General features: G+C 38.7%; 1 long non-coding RNA gene across 1 annotated transcript; it reads left to right on the plus strand.

Annotated features, from left to right (window-relative positions):
* Window positions 1-231: 231 nt before the first annotated feature.
* On the plus strand, window positions 232-18,491 carry LOC114897780. The gene is made up of 3 exons (XR_003794266.1): window positions 232-303; window positions 17,582-17,670; window positions 18,179-18,491. It is a non-coding gene; the product is annotated as an uncharacterized LOC114897780 (long non-coding RNA).
* Window positions 18,492-22,750: the final 4,259 nt, after the last annotated feature.

Below are 22,750 nucleotides of genomic sequence, written 5' to 3' on the forward strand. Positions count from 1 at the left end.
CCCTGTGAGGGCTCAGAAGCCTATCCCCACGGCCCCCACTCGCCTGGGCCGGAGCACGCTAGGCGGCTGCGGGGAACTCAAGGGGCAGGGGCGCAGGGACGCAGCTGTGCACCGGCATCCGGACCTTTCAATTTGCGCGGGATGGCCCGCGACCCCGCCCAGAGGAAGTGACGTCACGCCCCATTTCGATGCCGGCTCCGCCTCCCACGGCCTCCCGCTTCCGGCCTGTGCCCGGACATCGCCGAGTGGATTCGGAACGCTGCAGCTGCGAGCGCTTGGTTCCCGGGGCAGCCTTCTGGAGGGGTGAGCGGAGCTGGCACTGCTGGCCAACAGGGCACGGCGCCCAGGATGCGCATTGAGTTCCTCTCGCGGGCTGCTGGGAGTCGAGGATCTCTCCCGACTGCGGCCTCAGGTCTGAGCGCTGAAGCTCTGAGAGGTCCGCAGCGTGTTTGTGTTGAGGTTTCTAAACTTAAGGGTCCTTGCTGGAATTGTCCCTAGTCCTTGTGTTGTGCAGCTAACCCTGGCTCTTGACAGGCAGCTGCACGTGGGCTCCAGGGACACAGAAAGTGCAGTTTGAGATATTTATTCCCTGGACCCTTCCTGTAGACTTTGGGAAGGGGAGGGAGCGCTTACTAAATAATTTAACTGATAAGTGACAGAGAGTCTTTCCTTAACCGGACTGGCCAGGCTTCTCTGCCCTCTTCTCTAAAGCCTCAACCTTGGCATGTAAAGACTTGAACAAACACTAACATGGTCTTTTAACATCAAATCCACATCCCTCGAGTGACCCCAGCCCCATTTGAAGTGCCTGCCTGAGAAAGCTCAAGGCTGCCAAAAGAATTTAGCATTTGTACCGGTCAACATCCGAAGGTAGGATCTCTACCCCCATGTTTCTAGGAGGGGAGGAGCCTAACTGCCATAAATTCTGGTTAGCAATCCCAGGTGAGTCTCCAGTTCTCCTTCCCGATTCTTTTTTGTTTTTCACTCCCTGCCTCTACTGAGCCACCACTCACTTACACCCCCATTTCCTCTTGTAACTGCCCAGTAGCTTATGTACAAATCCAGGGTGAGTTCATTTCATGCTTGACACTTTTCCCTGTTGCAATATGTTATTATTTTTTTTTTTTTGCCGTACGCTGGCCTCTCACTGCTGTGGCTTCTCCCGTTGCGGAGCACAGGCTCCGGACGCGCAGGCTCAGCGGCCATGGCTCACGGGCCTAGCCGCTCCGCGGCATGTGGGATCTTCCCGGACCGGGGCACGAACCTGTGTCCCCTGCATCGGCAGGCGGACTCCCAACCACTGCGCCACCAGGGAAGCCCTGCAATATATTATTGACTAAAATTTGTCCTGACTACTTTACCTAGTGTCCAGCTTTGTTTACCTTTGGCCTGGGGAAACTATAACCAGTCATGAAAATGGGCCTATGGTGCACAGACTTTAAAGACGTTTTTGACTTTTGTGGCGGAAGCTTCAAGTCCTCATAATGCTCTAGACCTGGTTACTGTCTCTTAGAAATATTGTGGTAAAAAGAAATTGGGAAGAACCTTAGGTCAGACCACAGAGTATACTCTGGGCCCAGAGATGGGCACGAATAATTCAGACTCAATTTAAGGAGTTAAAGGGGAAGAAGTGAGCACATTTTAAAAAATGCTCCTTTGGGTGCTTCCCTGGTGGCGCAGTGGTTGGGAGTCTGTCTACCGATGCAGGGGACACGGGTTCGTGCCCCGGTCCGGGAGGATTCCACATGCCGAGGAGCGGCTGGGCCCGTGTGCCATGGCCGCTGGGCCTGTGCGTCCGGAGCCTGCGCTCCGCGGCGGGAGAGGCCACGGCAGTGAGAGGCCCGCGTACCGCAAAAAAAAAAAAAAAAAAATGCTCCCTTTTTGACTGCCTACTCTGTATGTTTCTCTCAGGTTTCTTTTTAATGTCTTTTCATGATCAATCTAACATCTATCATGTCAACATATTACCTTATAAATTGTTGGAAAGGTGCCACTTGGGGAAGTGTGCTTAGTGGGAGCAAGGCTGCCTCCCTAGTTCTGGTCTGAAGAGCTGAGGCTAGGAGAGGAGGTCAGAAAAATTATCTTCCCTTGTGATTCTAACAGCTGAATAGCGGTAGACCTCACTCTGGACCAGCTTGGAGCTCACTGTAGTGGAAGGTGGGGGACAGTTCCAAACTGTCGGTTGAAGAGGAACTTAAGTGTGAGTGGGATGTGTTTGTCAGTAGTCAGTTTGGACTGACTGCCTACTGTAAGTACTGCTTCAATATGTCTGATCCAAGCAAGAGTATGCCACACATGAGGGTCTTAGGAAGGAGCCCAGATATCAGAAATGTGCCCACAGCATCATGAAACTAACCTAGGTTGCTGCCCTACAGACAACCCTTATCTTTATTACTAATTTGACTCCAAAGGTACCAGACTGGATTCTTGGCTGCAGTGTTTAAAAAAGAAAATACCAGTTAACAATCATTTCATAAACAGAATATTTTTACTCTTTGCGAAGATAAAACCATTTGAATCCATTCATGCAGTTACTTACTACACGCCTTTGGTGTGCCTGTCAGTACTAGGTGGTATGGGGAACGCAAAGAACTGGTTGCTGTCTTCAAGCAACGTAGGATCTAATTCTGTAGACAAAACATATATTCATCAAAAAATTAAATCATAACTCATGATGATGTGTTATTAAATTCTGAAATGAGTGGTACACACCACAAATTATCAGCTTAAGATTCAGTCTTACCAGCTCTATGAACTCTTCCCTGACATGTGCCCAAACATCCTGTGATGACCTCTGCCCTGACCCTTCTCATACTATTTTATTTGACTTTGTCCCCCAGATTTACCAAATAATAATACAGGCCCAGTTACAGATGAATTTCAGATAAACAACAGATACATTTTTAGTATAAGTATGTCTAGTGCAATATTTGAGACATATTCTAAAAGAAAATTCCATGTTTATCTGAAATTCAAATGGACCTGGACAGCTGTATATGTACCACATCTTTACCCATTCACCCATCAGTAGACACTTACGTTGTTTTCATATCCTGACTCTTGTAAATAATGCAGTAATGAACATAGGGGTATATATAATTTTCAAAGTAATGTTTTCAGGTTCTTTGAATAAATACCCAGAAGTGGAATTGCTGGGTCATATGGTAGTTCCAACTTTAAGATTTTGAGGAATCTCCATACTGTTTTCCATAGTAGCCGCACCAATAGTGTACAAGGGTTCCTTTTTCTCCATATCCTCTCCAACATTTATTTCTTATCTCTTTGCTAATAGCCATTCTAACAGATGTGAGGTGATATATCATTGTGGTTTTGATTTGCATTTCCATAATAATTAGTGTGGTTGGACATCTTTTCATATGCTTGTTGGCCATTTTATGTCTTCTTTGGGAAAATGTCTATTCAGATCCTCTGCCCATTTTTGTATTGGGTTGTTTGGGTTTTTTTTTGGTTTTTTTGATGTTGAGTTGCATGAGTTTTGTTTTGTTTTGCGGTACGCGGGCCTCTCACTGTTGTGGCCTCTCCCGTTGTGGAGCACAGGCTCCGGACGCGCAGGCTCAGCGGCCATGGCTCACGGGCCCAGCCGCTCCGCGGCATGTGGGATCTTCCCCGACCGGGGCATGAACCCGTGTCTCCTGCATCGGCAGGCGGACTCTCAACCACTGTGCCACCAGGGAAGCCCTGCATGAGTTTTTTATATATTTTGGATGTTAACCCCTTAACAGCTACATGATTTGCAGATTTCTTCCCATACTGTAGGTTACGTTTTCGTTTTGATGCTGGTTTCTTTCATTGTGCAGAAGCTTTTTAGTTTGATGTAGAACCATTTGTTTATTTTTGCTTTTGTGTCACTTGCCTTTGAAGTCAGATCTAAAAAAACCCACGAAGATAGATGTCAATGAGGTTACTGCCTATGTTTTCTTCTGGAAATTTTATGGTTTCAGGTCTTACATTCTAATCTTTAATCCATTTTGAGTTAATTTATGTATATGGTATAAGGTAGTGGTCTAGTTTCATTCTTTGCACGTGGCTGTCCAGTTTTCCCAGCACCATTTATTGAAGAGACTGTCCTTTCTCCTTTGTATGTTCTTTGTACCTTTGTTGTAAATTAATTGTCCATATATGTATGGGTTTATTTCTGAGCTCTCAGTTTTTTTTGTTTGCGGTACGCGGGCCTCTCACTGTTGTGGCCTCTCCCGTTGCGGAGCACAGGCTCCAGACGCGCAGGCTCAGTGGCCATGGCTCACGGGTCCAGCCACTCTGCGGCATGTACGATCTTCCTGGACTGGGGCACGAACCCATGTCCCCTGCATCAGCAGGCAGACTCTCAACCACTGCGCCACCAGGAAAGCCCTGAGCTCTCAGTTTTGTTCCATCGAGCTGTGTGTTTGTTTTTGTGCCAGTACCAATCTGTTTTGATATCTATAGCTTTGTAGTATAGTTTGAAATCAGGAAGTGTGATACCTCTAGCTTTGTTCTTCTATCTCAAGATTATTTTGCCTGATGGGGATCTATTGTGGTTCCATACAAATTTTAGAGTTATTTGCTCTAGTTCTGTGAAATACGCCATTGGAATTTTGGTAGTTTGCATTGAGTCTATGCTGCTTTGGGACAGGGACATTTTAACAATATTTTTTCTTCCATGAACATGGAATATCTTTCCAGTTTTTTGTGTTTTCTTTAATTTCTTTCATTAGTGCCTTATGGTTTCCAGTGTGTAGGTCTTTCATTTCCCTGGTTAAATTTATTCCTAGGTATTTTATTGTTTTTGATGTAATTGTAAATGGGATTATTATTTTTTGTTTCTCTTTTTGATAGTTTGTTATCAGTGATAGAAATGTTACAGATCTGTATGTTGATTTTATAAACTGAAACTTAACTGAATTTATTTATTCTAACAGTTTTTTGGTGGAGTATTTAGGATTTTCTATATGTAGTATCATGTCATCTGCAAAAAGGACAGTTTTGCTTCTTCATTTATGATTTGGATGCCTTTTCTTTTTCTTGTCTAATTGTGATGAGGACTTCTAATACTATGTTGAATAAAAGTGGCAAGAGTGGGCATCCTTGTCTTGTTCCTCATCTTAGAGGATAAGCTTTCAGCTTGTTACAGCTGAGTGTGATGTTAGCTGTGGGTTTGTCACTTATGGCCTTTATTATGTTGAGGTGCATTCCCTCTATACCCCCTTTGTTGAGAGTTTTTATCGTAAGTGGATGTTGAGTTTTATCAAATTTTTTTGCATCTATTGAAATGATCATATGGTTTTTATCCTTAATTTTGTTGATGTGGTAATCATTGATAGGTATGTACTTATTTCCATTTCATTGTTTTCTTGTTGTTTTTGTAGTTTCTCCCTGTTCCTTTCTACTCTTTCTGTCTTTTCTTGTTTTTTGATGGTTTTCTTTGGTGTTATGTTTAGATATGTTTAGTTTCTTTCTCATTTTCTTTTGTATAATTACTATAAGTCTTTTTGGTTACTGTGAGTTTCACCTATAACATCTTATGTAAGTAGTAGCCTGTTTTAAGTTGGTAGCAACTTAAATTTGAAGATATTCCAAAGCTTTATCTTTTGCCACCCTCCCCTGCATGTTTTGTGTTTTCAGTGACACATTTTACATCTTTTTATTTTATGCATTCCTGAACTATTTATTGTAATTTAGTTAATTTTCCTACTCTTGTCTTTTAACATTCATACTTGCTTTACAAGTGATTGATCCACTATTTTTATTAATATTTGCCTTTTCCAGTGAGATTTTTACTTCTGCATGTTTTCTTATTATTATTTAGTGCCATTTCTTTTCAGCTTAAGGAAGTTCCTTTATCATTTCTTGTAGGGCCAGTTTAGTGAGGATGAACTCCTTTAGCTTTCACTTATCTGGGAAACTCCTGATCTCTCTTTCAATTCTGAGTGATAACTTGCTGGGTAGGGAATTCTTGGTTGGAAGTTTTTTCCCCTTCAGCAGTTTGACTTTGTCATGCTTCTCCCTTCCAGCCTGTAAAGTTTCTACTGAAAATCTGCTGATAGCCCTATGGGGTTTCCCTTTCATGCAACAAGTTGTTTTTCTCTTACTGCTTTTAGGATTCTCTCTTTGTCTTTAACTTTTACCATTTTAATTATAATGTGTCTTGGTGTTATCTTTTTGGGTTTATATTTCCTGTACCTGGATGTCTGTTTTCTTCCCCAAATTAGGGAAATTTTCAGTTACTATTTCTTCAGTTAATTAATTTTTCTGGCCCTTTCTCTTTCTCTTCTTCTAGAACCCTATAATGTGTCATTCTGCTTGATGTTATCCCAAAGGTCCCTTAAAATGTCCTCATTTTTAAAAAGTTCTTTTTGCATTTTGCTGTTCTGTCTGGGTGAGTTCCATTGCTTTGTCTTTCATTTCTCTGATTCATTCTTCTACTTCATCCAGTCTGCTGTTGAACCCCTTTAATGTATTTTTCAGTTCATTTATAATTTCTGTTTGGTTCTTTCTTATATTTTCTGTCTCTCTGTTGAAGTTCTCATTGTGTTCATTCATCTCCTGAGTTCAGTAAGCATCTTTATGACCACTACTTTTAACTCTTTATTAAGTAGATTGTTTATCTCCACTTCTTTTAGCTCTTTTTCTGAGATTTTGTCTTGTTCTTTCTATTGGAACATATTCCTCTGTCTCATTTTGTCTAATTTGCTGTGTTTGTTTCTATGCATTAGGTCAACTATCCATCTCTTCCAGTCTTCAAGTAGTGGATTTATTTAGGAGATGTCCTGTGGGGCTCAGAAGTGCAATCTCACTTGGCTACCAGAGCCAGGTGCTCAAGGGTTGTCCTCTGTGTAAGCTGTGTGAACCCTCCTCTTGTGGCAGGGCCATAGTTGCTGCTGTGTGCACTGGTGGGTGGGGCGGCCCCTGGCCAGGATGCAGGGTGCCTGGCTGGGCAGCTCTGGTTTTTTAAATATTCTATCTTTCTGAAAGATCATGTACCCTGATATTTAATTTGGAAAATATTGCCTCCATTGTTATGAAGCAGTGTATTCTAAGATGTGGAATAGGGAGGTGATTTAGGGCCCTAGAACTCAGTGATGTGATCACTTGCAGCCTCTCTGGGATGCCCTTCTAACTTTACCTTGTTTCAGGCAAGGTTGCTACAGCCACAGCTGAGCAGCATCTCCCCAACTCCCATACTTATGCACATGTCAGCACTTTACAAGAAGAGATGTGGGAATGGAGGTTCTTTTCAGTCAGCAAGGGAAGGCTTTTTTTCAGAGCCCAACTTCCCTCCAAGCCAGGGAGACACAGAACTGGGGATGACCTCAAGTGCTGGGCAGGTCAGCATCCTTTTCTCCTAGAGTTGTGAGGACTGTGTTTTCATTTTTTTCTTTGTTGAATTCAATATGAATGTTTGAAATGGGGTTCTTAAAGTATAAGAGATAGTTATGGAAAAGTGAGCAGAGGTGGTGATGGTTATATAGACATAGAACAGAATGCTTTTTTTGTCTGAGTGATTATTAACAGCTCTAGTTTTCTGACTGAGGAACTTATTTTTTAGCTCAATTAGATTAATTTATTTACACTTAATTGTTTTTACATTTTTAGATTATTTTAACTGAATGGCTTTTTCATTGTATTTTTACAGTTACTTTTATTGTGTCAAGTGATTCTTATAATGTTAATATGAGATTTGCTTTTTAAATAAATTTACATTAAATATGAGTCAATGTAAAGAAAACCTACTAAGTAAATAATAGGACAGGTGTTTCTTATTTATGGCAAATATGGGAGTTTCCAAAACAGTCATTTCTCTCTTCTTCAAAATTACCCTTTGGCTATTGTCCCATTTCTCAGCTCCCATTGTAAAATTTCTTGAAAGAATTGTGTGTACTTGCTATATCATATTCTTCCATTCATTACTGTATATTTTTCTTTTTTTAATTTTTTATATAACATAGGTACAGAAAGGTTCGCAAATGCTAAGCAAATTACCACAAAATGAACATACATATTACCTCCACTCAACCCTCCCAAAAGACCCTTTGTATCCCCTGTCCAATAACAAATATCTCTGTTCTCCTCAAAGGCAACTGTAATCTTTCTTCTAACTGTATGAACTAATTTTGCCTTTTTTGTAGTTTATGTAAGTGAAATCATGCAGTTTTTCTTCTTTAGCTTTGGCCTTTTTTTGCCTAATACTGTGTTTGAGATTCATCCATATTACTGAAAGAACCTATAATCTTTTTTCTTTTCTGTTTCTATGTGCAATTCCATTATATAAATGCAATTTATCCATTTTATTACTAATAGATATCTGAGTTGTCTCCAGGTTTGGGATATTATTAGTAATGCTTCTATGGACATTCTTGTGTCTTCAATTCCTGCTGTTCTTGCTGCTGCTTATTCTACTTAGCCACACTAGTTTCCTTGTCATTCCTTGAACATTCCAGATACACACCCACCTGTAGGCCTTTGCATGTGCTGTTCCTTCTTCCTAGAATGTTCTTCCACTAGATATCCACATGACCTGCTCCACTTCTCTCAGGCCTTTGCTGAAAAGGTTCCCTCTCAGTGAGACATTCTCTAACCATTAAATTGTAATTCCTCTGCCTACCCTGGGTCACCCAATTTTCCTTTCTCTGACTATTTTTTTCTCCATGTTACCTTCCATAATTTGGAATATTATGTATTTTAGTAATCTATTTGTTTACTGACCCTCTCCCTTCCCACTATAATGAGAGCTCTACAAGGGCAGAGAGTTTTGTCTGTGTAAGCAGCTCTTTGCAGGAAATCGCCCTCAGCAGGAGACCTCTTTTTTCTTGCCACTTGAGCAAAGCTATATTGTAACTAATCTTAAGCCAGGCACCCCCATGCTCTACTCATGTCCACACCTTTCAGATCTTTTGATCACACAATATGTTGCTTAACCTGTTGGTTTTTTCCATAGATCAAAGAAGCAAAAATGAAGAATAAATAACTAACAGATGACCAGATCACTCCCCTACCTTCCCCTTCAGTAATCTTGCGAACAAACTGTGTGAATGAGGTAGCATTTATAGAAAGATCACGAGTCAACAAGCTTCCACACAGTAGGAGATGGCTACAAGTATGACTCCCTATGTCTGTCTATTAACTGATATTACTTCCCCTTTTCCCTTTAAAAACTTTCATGGCCAAGCAGAATCTTCAGAGTTGGTTTTGGGGGACATGAGTCTGCCTCCTCCCCATATTGCCAGCTTTTCTGATTAAAAGCAACTTTCCATTCTACCAACACTTGCCTCTTGGACATTGATTTTCGAGCAGCAAGCAGCCAAACCTGAGTTCAGTAGCATCTGTATTCTATAACACTACCTGGCACAGAGTAGATTCTCAGTAAATTCTGGTTGAATGAATGAATATTGAAATTATCTACTAGGGACTTCCCTGGTGGCACAGTGGTTAGGACTCCCCACTCCTAGTGCAGGGGGCCCAGGTTTGATCGCTGGTTAGGGAACTAGATCCAACATGTGTGCCACAACTAAGAGTTCACATGCCACAACTAAGGAGCCCATGTGCCGCAACTAAGGAGCCCGAGAGCCACAACTAGTGAGCCTGCCTGGCACAACCAAATAAATAAATATTTTTACAAAAGAAATTATCTACTAGGCTGTATCTGAAAGTAGACACTGATATTTTTAGAACTTTGGGTAATAAAGCTATTTGCAAAGTTACTTGACTGTCAAAGAATCAAAAGGTTGTCAACATGAGTATTATTTGAATAATCTAGGACATCAGATGCAAAAAGAATAGATGTAGGTTTTTATTCCCTACTATGAAGGAAAAACGATTTTTAAACAGCCTTTTTTTTTTCCTTTACAAAAACCTATGTAGTGCATTTACACAGAATGACACCTCTAAAAAATAATATAGTTGGTCCCAAAATACACATTTTAGAGAAACTGGCATAAGTATCTGGCAGAGCTCTCCTTTAAGGGATTGAAATATTAAAATAAACAGGAAATCTCTATCTTAATCTGTATAAATTATAAGTTTTACTATAAGAGCCCTGAATTATAACACTTAGCAAACACTTAGTATGTTTCAGGTTTGTTGTATATTTTACCTGCTTGACTTAACACTCATAACAATACTATGAGGTTGGTAAATTTATTATCCCCATTTTACAGATGAGACAAGTGAACTACAAAGTGATCTGAACTCAAGGTAGTTTAGCTATAGACTATGTGCTTTTAATCATTACCTTTCAATGGCTACTATATGTACTTATCCACAGAGAAATAGATATCAGGTTAACATTTTCAAAGTTATCAATTTACTGATCCCCTTCAGAATTATTTTAGTTTCATTTTTGAGATGATTTGCGAAGAAGAAAGGAAAGGAACTTTTATTTAGAATGTACTGTGTTTTGGGAATTCCCTGGTGGCACAGTGGTTAAGAATCTGCCTCCCAATGCAGGGGACATAGGTTTGAGCCCTGGTCCAGGAAGATCCCGTATGCCACGGAGTAACTAAGCCCGTGCACCAAAACTACTGAACCCGTGAGCCACAGCTACTAAAGCCCGCATGTCTAGAGCCCATGCTCTGCAACATGAGAAGCCACTGCAATGAGAAGCCCTCGCAACAAGCAAAGAGTAGGCCCTGCTCACTACAACTAGAGAAAGCCTGTGCGCAGCAACGAAGACCCAATGCAGCCATAAATAATTAAAATATTTTTTTAAAAAGTTCTGTGTTTTGCATGTTGTACCTATTTAATCCTCAGAATAGCTCTGAAAGGTAACTATTATTGTCCCATTTACAAAAGAGAAAACTGAAGCACAGAGAAGTAAATAAGCTTATCATAAATACTATATGATGTAAATCAAATGCGATTCAAATCTAGGTCTGCCTTACTCCAAAAGTGTATATTCTTCACAATGACACATAGCTACATGAACTGGCATTACCCAGTGAACAGTGGAAATGAAGGAGAGGAGGTGCAGTATACAGTTTCAGCTAGGAGCAGGCTATAATGGGGCTGTGGAATCAGGAAGACTGTAGACACAATTTCAACTGGAAATTTCTGGATCCACAGATCTTTTTTTCTGACCTTGGCCCTCAGAGCTCTTATACATTCCCAGGTGAGTGCTAAGTAAATGTGTGGGACCCAGCCAGGCTAACTCTTCCTTCTTATATGAGATCTTTAATAAATCATACATCTTGGGACCCAGTGGCTCAGACTGAGGAAGCTCCTCTTCCTGCTATTGGAGCAGCAATCAAATCTCTTAATGATTCTCAGTGTTACCATAACTTTTTCATGGCCCAGGATTATTCACTTGTCTCAACACTTCAACTTTTTGGTTTGGGGAAAAAAAATACAAAAAGCAAAAAGGTCAAGAGAAAGCCGTCCACTTTCCTGGTGAGCTTGGGATCAGTCATACCATAGGCATGAAATGGTTATTGCTTTTTTGACTTTAGTGGGAAGGTGTGACTTGTAACAGGATATCAAAATAATAGTTCCAAGGTAAGCTGATGGAGAATATTTATTCACCAGATAGCTAGAAGGGATCCTTCTATTGAAAAGTTCAGTAAAATGTAACCTGGAGCAGTGAAACAGACATCAATACATCAATGAAATGAGAAAAACAGTAACATATTGCTTAATGAGGTGACATTCAAGACGGAAAGGCTCAGCTTGAACAAAGGAGTCACACTGATTATAAGGCAAAGAGTGGTCCTTGTGGTGAGAGTCAAATTTTACATGAAGCAGCTGCTCTCAGAATGAAAGAGTAATGAATTTTTGTCTACTTATTGAGCACTTAGCCAGCTGTTCTATTTTCAGAACCAAAAGAGAAATAAGTGCTTTAATTTCAGCATTTAAAATCTAAAAAACGTTTTTACCAGACATCTGTGGCCAATTTTTCCATTGTCCTTTTATGTGTGTGTGTGTGTGTGTGTGTGTGTGTGTGTGTGTGTGTGTGTATATATATGTATCTATATGTGTGTAGATGTCTTCTGTTATTCCTTATATACTACCTTACTTGGTAAAGAGTTTAAACTCTGGACATATATTACTTGGATTAAAATCTAGACTACACAGTATTAGCTGTTTGTTAGCTGACTTTGGAAAAATTTCTTAGTTTCTTTATTTTTCAATTTTCAACACTGAAAACTGGGACAAATTATACATCTAACCAAACTGCTTCATAGAATTGTGAAGATTAAATTAATGTAATGTAAAGCAAATACAGCGTCTTAATATTGGTTAAGTGAAAAAAAAAGCCCACAATACTTAATTGTATAGAGTGATCTATAGTTTGCCAAGAGGTTTCTCACGTTTCTCATTTGGTCTTTTTTTTTTTTTTTTTGGCTGCACCCTGCAGCTTTTGGGATCTTAGTTCCCTGACCAGGGATTGAATCTTTGCTCCATGCAGTGGAAGTATGGAGTCCTAACCACTGGACAGCCAGGGAGTTTCCCTTATTAGGTCTTCAGTTATCTGGTGTGGGACTTCCCTGGTGGTCCAGCAGTTAAGACTCTGCCCTTCCACTGCAGGGGGCACAGGTTCAATCCCTGGTCAGGGAACTAAGATCCCACGTGCCATGTGGCACAGCCAAAAAAAATAAAAAGTGAATAAATAATTATTCAGAAATAACTGAATTGGTTAAATAAAAATTGTGCCTATGCATATTATTACCCATTTCTGGAAACTTACTGGGACTTAGAATATTTGGTTACCTAAGGGAAGGAAATTGAAATTTACTGAGCAGAAGTCTTTTGGTTGTAAATGACAGAAGCTCAACTCACATTAGCTCTCATAATGAAGTTATCCCCTCAGTTATGGGTTGAATTTGGTCTCCCCCAAACCCCCCAAAAATGATATGTTGAAGCTCTAACTCCCCGTACTTCAGAATGTGACCTTATTTGGAGATAAGATTATTATAGACGTAATTACTTTAAAATGAGATCATTAGGGTATGCCCTAATCTAATGTGACTGTTGTCCTTATGAAAAGGGGAATTTGGACACATGAACAGAGGGAAAACAATGTGTAGAGACACAGGGAGGAAATGGCCATCTACAAGGCAAGCAGAGAGATCTGGAACAGGTTCTTCTCTCCTAGTCCTCAGAAGGAACCAATGTGCTGACACCTTGATTTTGGATTTCTATCCTCCAGAACTGTGAAACAATAATTCTTTATTGTTTAAGCCACTTGATTTATGGTACTTTGTTACAGCAGCCTTACCAAAATAAGCACCTTCTTGTACCTCAGTAATTCAGGAGTAGCTTAAGGATTTAGATATGGGGGGATCTAAGGAATATAATGATATCATTAAGATTTTATATAATTCTTCATCTCTTTTTCCTCTGTGCTGCTTTTACTATATTTCATCAATTCTAAAGTGCACATTTGCCCTCTCGTTTTCACAGCTCTGAAGTCAGCATGCAACTTACATTTTCTTTTTACATTTCTTCATTCTTAGTGGAACATAAAAAAATGGTCTGTTATAATTAATAGCATTTTAGGAAATCTTAAGAGTGTTTATGGGTAGGCTCTGCATGTGGGCAGTCTCGGCAGCTCAGAGCTTGATATCTAAGTCACTTAGCAACCCCCATGGAACAAGGGAGCCTTTTCCCAATTGTCTCAGCAAATGACCCAGAACAAATGTTCATTGGCTCTAATTGATCTGGCTTTGGTTAAACTCAAGCTTAAAAATCAGAGTTGGGGAGGAAGGGGCAGGTAGACTCAGCACCATTGAAATCTCATGACCCAAGAGTAGTAAAGTTGTGACTTCCCAAAGGTGTTTGTTCACAACCTCGGGAGTTCCCCAGGTGAAATTCAAAACTGACCCCTGTACATGGAGGCAAGAAAACACCAAAGAGGCAGACCACTCCAGATTGGTAGGAGGCAGGTTTAATAAACAAGAGGATTTACATAGCAGGCTTGTCTTGGGTGGCCTCCACCTCTGCCTGCCAGAATATTAGTCTACTGAGAGGCCTTAACAGGGTTCAGTAACGTATGCAGTACAGATGGTCTCAGCAGCACATGACTGTCTCCAGGCTGTGTCCTTGAAACAGCAGTTAGTATGACAGTAGTAGGCTGAACATAGATTCCAGGGACGGGTGGGGGTAAGGAGACTTAGATTGCCAGGGTCCAGCTCTCAGGTCAACCAGCAGTCACATTCTCTTGATGACCTCCATCCAATAAAAAATAAGTGTTGTTACCAAGAGGGGGGCTGAATGCTCTAGAAGGCCTGCGTTACCACAGAGTACCTGCCTGTGCCAAGCACTGTCACATTACATGTCCTTAATCACTCTACCCATTTCACTAATCAGGAAACTGAGGCCCAGAGAATGATAGACCTACTGGCAGTGCTGAATGTTACCAAATAGTTATAAAGTGCTTACAGTGTATAGGACATTCTCCTAAGGGCTACAAACACAGGGATGAGTACTGTCCTTGAGCCTAAGATACTTAAGAGACCAGCTTGCCCTGAAATAAAAGTGAACCACAACAGAAATAGAAACATTGTACTATGAAATAATTAAATCTGCCTTGGCAGAAAGGAGGGATCCAATATGGGATAGAAGCTGAGAAAGTTTCTTTTCACACTCTTTTAAAAAACCTTTCTTGCACTTGTGACAAATTACATCAGAGCACCAGGAAGCAAAGATATTAAATATTGCAAAGAACCTGGTACATGGAAAGTATGAAATATTTATGGAATGAGTGATTGAAAGAGTGATGTGGGTATCACTTGAAAAAGCTAAATGTCATTAGGATGTGGTGTTGTTTCACAGGCTCTGAGTCTTTAGCTCCACGTGCATTTTCAGAGTCAGTCATTGTATCCAGGAGTTCCATCTTGCTCATTTCCACCTGATTTCAAGGGGCCTTATAGCTCTGAAGTTTGCACTGTCTTTTCCGCTGAATTTTGAATAACTTCCTTCTGTTCTTTTTAGCTATTTCATTATGAATCATCTCCTCATATTAATAGAAACTTGTTTTCCAAAATCTGTTGCATTTAGTTTTCAAAAAAATTTTACCAGGTCATAATTATAGTTCACTACTGCTCTGCTTGGTTAGTTTTCAGAAATAGGATATGTAATGACTTTAGAAAACTATAGACTTTTGTAAAAGTTTGGGTCTCAGTTTATAATAAGATGATATCTATTTTCATTTCTAGTCTCCTGATTTGTGATGATCACATTTTACAATGGCAAAGTAGCTAGCTTGTTTCCACATCACTGCCCTCCGAGCATCCTTGCTCTTCCCTCCCCTACTTTCTGGAATCACTCTTTTCCATCTCTGAGGTGCTCACTACCCAGTTGTACTTTCTTGATATTCAGTGTCATTGATAGGACCTTTGCCCATTACCATGGCTGATAGTCTCAATTACCTTTCCAAAATTAAAATTTGAGTTCATTGACTCTCAGAGTTATTTAGGAGTTGGATTCCTTTTCTATACAAACCACCTCCAGCTGGTCTCTAGGCTGACCTATTTCTGCTCACTGGAGACAAGATCATCAGCTACTGAGGCTCGTCTCAAGAAGTGTCTCAGTCATGGTGAACCTACCATATTCCATTGTGAGTCTGTCTGCATTAGGCATGGACTTAGGCTTTCTGCATCAAAATTCCTGGAAGGCAGTGTAAAATTTGTAAATATTTTTGGCAAAAGCATACCTGGGTTTGTATAAGCCAGATATAATTACCCTAATCTCAAGCCATTTTATCTTTATAAACCTGTCTTCAGTAGCTCTTCAAATGATATAATTACTTTTCTGACATTTTGGATTTACAGGTTTATCTGTAACTGATACTAGCGCAACGCTGCTATATAGCTTCCTAACTTCCTAGAAATTATCAGAACCACCTAGAGATCCCTTTTGGCTGGAAACTAGTGCTATAAATCACCTTATGTTTGAAAAGGGCACTCGCTCTATTCATCAAAAATTCTCAGATTGAGTGACATTTTGATGTTGAACGTGCATGGAACACAGATCATCTATTGCTTCTGTCTTACTCTGCACATCAGAGCTCCTCTAAGGATCTGAATGTAGCAGTCAGAATCCTGGTGGACCACAAGGCCACCTTTTCTTTCACTGTTTCTTTGTAAAGGTCTGGATCCTTAAGATCAGCAAGCATAAGCTTGCTCCTGGCAATTTCTCTGTCATCCTTAGGTGGCACTTCTTAGACCAGATGGCATGTCCTTCCTCAGATTACCTGTTCATCACAAGTCAAGGTGCCCTCATGCCTCCTAAATCAATGCATATTTTCTAACTATATTGGAAATATATATTTTTGTAGTAACCTTAGGAAAATACAGAAATGTGTAGCAAAGAAAAATCCTCTGTAATACTGTATTACTACTATTTAGAGATAACTGCTGTTAACATTTGATGTATTTTCTGGCACTGTATATAAGTGTATTCTATAATTTTATATGTTTCTCAGATATCATTATTTTATGAGCATGTTCCTGTACAGTAAAAATTCTTTGAGCACATCATATTATATATTCCTTCATTATGAATGTATCAATGATTTACCTCTTTACCTATTGCTGGATGCTTAGATGTTATATTTTATTGTAAATAGTGGACATATTTATAACTTTATTCTCTTATCCAGTGATCTACTTAAGATAACTTCCTTGAAGAGGAATTGCAGAATTAAAGGGTTTGATTATCTTTATCTTTAATGTTCTTCATATATACTGCTAGGTTGCCCTTCAGGAAAGCATTAGCAATTTAAACTACCAGCTCTTTATGAATACCTCTTTCAATATTCCCCCAATAACGTAGAATATTTTCATTAAATTTTTTTGACTATATGACAGATGAAAGATGTTATCACACTTTTCTTTTACATTTTATTTCTTTGGGTACTAAGAAGTTGAACATTGTTTCTCATGTTTTTTCCTTATTTGCATTTATTTTGTATGTTCACTCTTTATGTCCTTTGCCTATTTTTTCTATAAGGTTGTTAAAGTTTTCTTTTTTGATATTGGACCTCAGCTGAAAAGAGTTGAGCTAATGATACTTCTCTTTTCATGTACATTACCAGGCTTACTCCCTTTTATCTTGACTGACTGATTCCCATTTTACTCCCCCTCCCTCCTACTAGGAAACACATAGGCAAGTTTCCTAGTATATTCAATGAATATCCTTTCATTTATGTAAATTATTATAAAATGTGTACTATTGTAAGCATGTATTTTCATAAATCAAATGGTATTACATATTACATTTAATTCTGTTGCTTAGTTTTACTTAGTACAATTTTAAAAATCCATCTGTATTGCTCTGTGTATATCTTGTACTTTATTTCTTATTGCTGAAAACTGTTCCATGGTGGGTGCCTTCACCATATTTTCCCCAGGTACTTCTCCAATGAGGGTCACTCTGATGTCTCCCAGATTTCATCTCCACTGTGCCACTGTAAACAATGCCACAATAAACATACCTCTGCATACTATACTGCTTTCAAGCTTGAATTTGGGGGGAATATATAGAGAGATATAGACACACACACACATACACAAACATACACAACACACACACACAGGAGTAGAATTGCTAGGTCATAGCAAATTTGACTAACCTGCCAATTGCTTTTCAGATGGTATTTCCAGTATGAATTCCCACCAGCAGTGCATGAGAGTTCTGAATTCCCTACATTCTTTCTACACTTACGGTCCACTCTAACAAGTAAGAGTGATAAATTATTGTTTTAATTTGCATTTCTCTGACTGCTAATGAATTTGAACATTGCTTTTTAGGTTTTCTCTTGTGTATATTGATAGCCTTCACCCATTTTTCTATGTGTTTCCTGTCTTTTTCTGATACATTTCCAAATCTCTTGTACATTTTGCTCTATTTGTAGGCCATGTTTGAAGTTTTCTCCAGTTTATTTTACTTTTGTTTATGATATTTTATACATTTCTAAGTTTTAAATTTATTAGGTAGTTAATGATAATAGTTTTATATGATTTCATCAGTGCATTTATTTATGATATTTGGCAAAGTAGTTTTTTTTCTTTGTTTTCTTCTGTACTTTCAATCTATCTACTTTGTTGCTTTCCTAAAATCGTTCTCTGTAGAATGTCAGACAATTATTCTAAAAGTGTGTTGTCACTTTTGATCCACTAGAGGCCAACACTTACCTGAAAGAAATTGATGTCCCTTCCTAAAATTCATATTCTTTCCTCTCTGAAAGGAAGCAAACTGGCAGAAAATAAGTAATTTCATTTAAATTAAATGACTGGAAATTATATAGAAGAGTCTGGACAAAATGAAAGGACGATTTTTAAAGACAACAAATTATAATAAAAGGATTCGGGGCTTCCCTGGTGGAGCAGTGGTTAAGAATCCTCCTGCCAATGCAAGTGACACGGGTTTGAGCCCTGGTCCAGGAAGATCCCACATGCCATGGAGCAACTAAGCCTGTGTACCACAACGACTGAGCCTGCACTCTAGAGCCCATGAGCCACAACTACTGAAGCCCACATGCCTAAATCCCATGCTCTGCAATGAGAGAAGCCACCACAATGAGAAGTCCGTGCACCACAAAGAAGAGTAGCCCCCACTTGCCGCAACTAGAGAAAGCCGGTGCGCAACAATGAAGACCCAACACAGCCAAAAATAAAATAAATAAATTTAAAAATAAATAAATTTTAAAAAAGATTCAAAGTTGTTTTTTACTGAAAAAACGAAAGCAAAAAATACAAATAAAGTAGTTTAATTTTTTTTAATTGACAGAAGAAAGTTTTGGTTTTAAAATAAAAATAAAAATGGTCTAGCTTCTACTCAAAATCTACATTAAGCATTAGTAAGTTAGAGGTGGGGTAAAAGCAACTTCAATGACTTTTTCTCCCTTTTCTCTGAAAGGCCAGGAGATGGGGCTAACCTGCCTCCCATATTGTGTAGGGCTCCTACACAGATGACTGAGTAGAAAACAGTTCACACACACACACACACACACACACACACACACACACACACACACACCAGTTTTAATTAAAATGAGATGATCTGTAAGAAAGGACCATGCTGAAGGACCATGCTGGCCCTGAAGCAGTCATCGAAATGTACCTCCTCTCTGAGTCCCATTAGCATTCTTAAAATTATGTTTATCACACAAAAGCAGACAAATCCACAAAGGGTATGAAGGAAGAAGAGAAAGCTAAGGAAGGAAGGAAGGAAAACGTGGTGAGGGAGGGTCAACTAGCAAGACTGCAGTTCTAACCTATGAAAACACAAAAGGACAGCTAAAAACTGTTCTTTACATATAGATAACTGCTTGCGTTTGGACCTGGAACCAATAATCAAGATCAAATGATAATTTAACTGAGCAGGACCCTATGGGGCCTTCCTGGAACAGACTCCTCTCCCACATCCTCTGCTTTAGCTCCTCTCTGAAGTACCTAGATAACAGTATCTGATACACATTTCCTGACTTGTTTTATGGATGCTGAAACCTCCACCAAATGGAAGAGTTTAGCTACTTGATCACCATGAGCACATAGACCCCAGGCCTACTAGAGCCTAAGGCTTGATAATGTTAACCCCTGTGACACTGCCCTGTTACCTCACCATCAACCAATCAGAGAATGTGCAAGAGCTGATCGCATACCCTGGGACTCCCGTCCCTCACCTTGCCTTTAAAAATGCTTTGCTGAAACCCATCATGGAGTTTGGACTTTTTGAGCACCAGCTCTCCTGGACTCCTTGTATGGCACCTTATAATAAATGCGGCACTTTCCTTCACCACAACCCAATGTCACTAGATTGGCTTTACTGTGCATGGGCGAGCTGACCCAAGTTTTGGTTCAGTAACAATAACCCATGTACAAAACACTATAAAACATAAGGTACTATTATTACAAGGATGGATATGGCAGTTAGGGACTTGGCTTCTAGGTGCCCTTCATGAATGAGATGGCTGGAACATATCAAATATGAGAGCTCATGCTACAAAAAGAAGTTATTTTTATATCAATTAAAATAAATGCATGAAGGATTTATATCTGAATGTAAGACAGAATAAACATTTTTTAATTGACTAAGAATCTTTAAAAATAATTTACATTATACAGAACTTTTCTGTTAATATGGTTCTGCTTGCTTTTGATTTAGTACCAATAAAAACTAAGTATATATAACAATAAGAACATATTTGCAAGTAAACAAGTTACTTTCTAAAGTTTATTTTATGTAATTACTTTCTAAAGTATATGTACAAGGCAGAAAATGCAAATACTACAAAAGGATTTTCTTTTAAAAGCATACTATTCTCCTGTCCCCATCCCCATGTCTCCCAGTTTCACCATCCAGAGGTAACTGTTATTGCCAGTTTCTTGTCATCAATATGTATGGATTTTTTTTTTTTTTTGCAGAAATGGTATTATGCCATGTGAATTGTTCCACACCTTGCTTTAAAACACCACCACCACCACTACTACCAACAATAACAATAACTACTTAAGATAACATTATTTGGACTTCATTTCAGGTCATTTAGAACAGAATGGAATATGCCTTATTCTTTTTAACATTAGAAAGTATTCCACTGGATGAATATACCAGAGTTGATTTGTCTAAGTCTTCTGTCTTCTATTGAAGGATATTTAGGTTGTTTTCAGTCATTGGCTATCAAAAATGATAATTCAGTGATTTTCTGAATACATATAGTCTTTTTTTCTGTAGGAATATAATTTAGAAATAGAAATCTAGAAGAGGAATTGATAAAAGATGTGAATATCTTAATGTCTACAGATACTGCCAAAATTGTGCTTTAGATGGAGAGTATCAATTTATATTCCCACTACAGGATTGCCTTGCCCACCTTACTGTCTCTAAGATTGCTTTTTATCAAATGTTTTATTCTTTTCCGATCTGTTGGGTGAAAAAAGAAATCTTATTGCATTTCTCCTATTATGGGTAAAAATTTCAAAATCTTTCTATTTTAAAACCATTTGTAATATTTTCAGTGAACTGATAATGGGTTTTCTTGCCCATTTTCCCATTTTCCTATGTTGGTTGTAAGACCTTTTTAAAATGATTTGTAGATCTTTATGTAATATGGAAATTAGCCCCTTGTTTTATGTGTTGATAATTATTATCCTGAGTTTATTAGCAGAAATTTAAAATTTTTAAGTAGCAAAACTATCAACCTTCTCCATATGGCTTTTGGGCTTTAAAATGTCTTCTCCAGTCAGACTATTTTTAAATTCTTCTGTATTTTTTTCCAGTACTTTTATTATACTTCTTAACTCTTAAATCTTCAACGCAGTTAAAATTCATTTTGATGTAGGAAATGAGGTTGATACCTAGAATATTTTCTCCCAGATGGCTCCCCAATAGTTTCTGACCTATTTATTGACAATTCATCTTTCCCCATTGATTTGAAGAGTCTGTTTCTTAAAACTATTCCCCAGATACATTATATACCTGTTTCTAGACTCTTCTACTGATTGATACTTATATCTTTTTAGGTGCATGTACCAGTCTATTTTGATTACTACTGCCTTATAACATGTTTTAAAATTAAGGATGCCCACAGTCACCACTTCTATTTAACATAATACTGGAAGTCCTAGTCAAAGCAATTAGTCAAGAAAAAGAAAAGACATCCCAAATCTGAATGAAAGAAGTAAAATTGTCTCTATTTGCAGATGACATCATCTTATACATAGATAACCCAAAGACTCCACTCACAAGAAAAAACGTTTTAGAACTAATAAAATAAATTCAACAAGGTTACAGAATATAAAATCAACATACAAAAATCAGTTGCATTGGGGCTTCCCTAGTGTCGCAGTGGTTAAGAATTTGCCTGCCAGTGTAGGAGACACAGGTTCAAGCCCTGGCCCAGGAAGATCCCACATGCCGCGGAGCAAATAAGCCTGTGTGCCACAACTACTGAGCCTGCACTCTAGAGCCCATGAACCACCACTACTGATCCCACGAGCCACAACCACTGAGCCCATGCACCACAACTGTTGAAGCCTGCATACCTAGAGCCTATGCTCCACAGCAAGAGAAGCCACCGCAATGAGAAGCCCATGCACCACAACAAAGAGTAGGCCCCGCCCACCGCAAGTAGAGAAAAGCCCACGGACAGCAATGAAGACCTAATGCAGCCAAAAATTAATTGATTAATTAATTTTTAAAAATCAGTTGCATTTAATACACTAAGAACAAACTGTCTGAAAGGAAATTAAGAGGACAATTTCATTTAAAATAGCATCAAAAATAACAAAATATTTAGGAATAAACTTAAACAAAGGAGGTGAAAGATTTGTATACTGAAAACTATAAAACACTGATAAAAAATTAAAGAAGACACAAATACCGGTGTACCTCAGAGATAATGCAGGTTTGTTTCAGATGACCTCAGTAAAATTGATATCACAATAAAGCAAGTCACATGAATTTTTTGGTTTCCCAGTGCGTTCAAAAGTTATGTTTACACAATACTGTAGTCTATTAAGTGTGTAATAGCCTTATATCTGAAAAAACAATATGGTATTGTGCACTTTAAAATATGTTGAGATAGATCTCATGTTAAGTGTTCTTACCCCCAAAAAAGAACTCAACAAGCCAACATCCTACAAAAGAACAAAAAGAAAAATTTGAAGGTGACGGATATGTTTAGTACGTTGGTTGTGGTGTTGGTATCACAGTTGTATACATCAAGATATATACATTAAATGTGTGGAATTTTTAATATATCAGTTATACCACTGTAAAGCTAAGAAATATATCTGGAAGTCGCTGAAACATATAA

Source organism: Monodon monoceros, unplaced genomic scaffold (assembly GCF_005190385.1).
Source record: "Monodon monoceros isolate NGI ecotype Baffin Bay Population unplaced genomic scaffold, NGI_Narwhal_1 Super_Scaffold_18, whole genome shotgun sequence".
Taxonomy (NCBI): Eukaryota; Metazoa; Chordata; class Mammalia; order Artiodactyla; family Monodontidae; genus Monodon; species Monodon monoceros.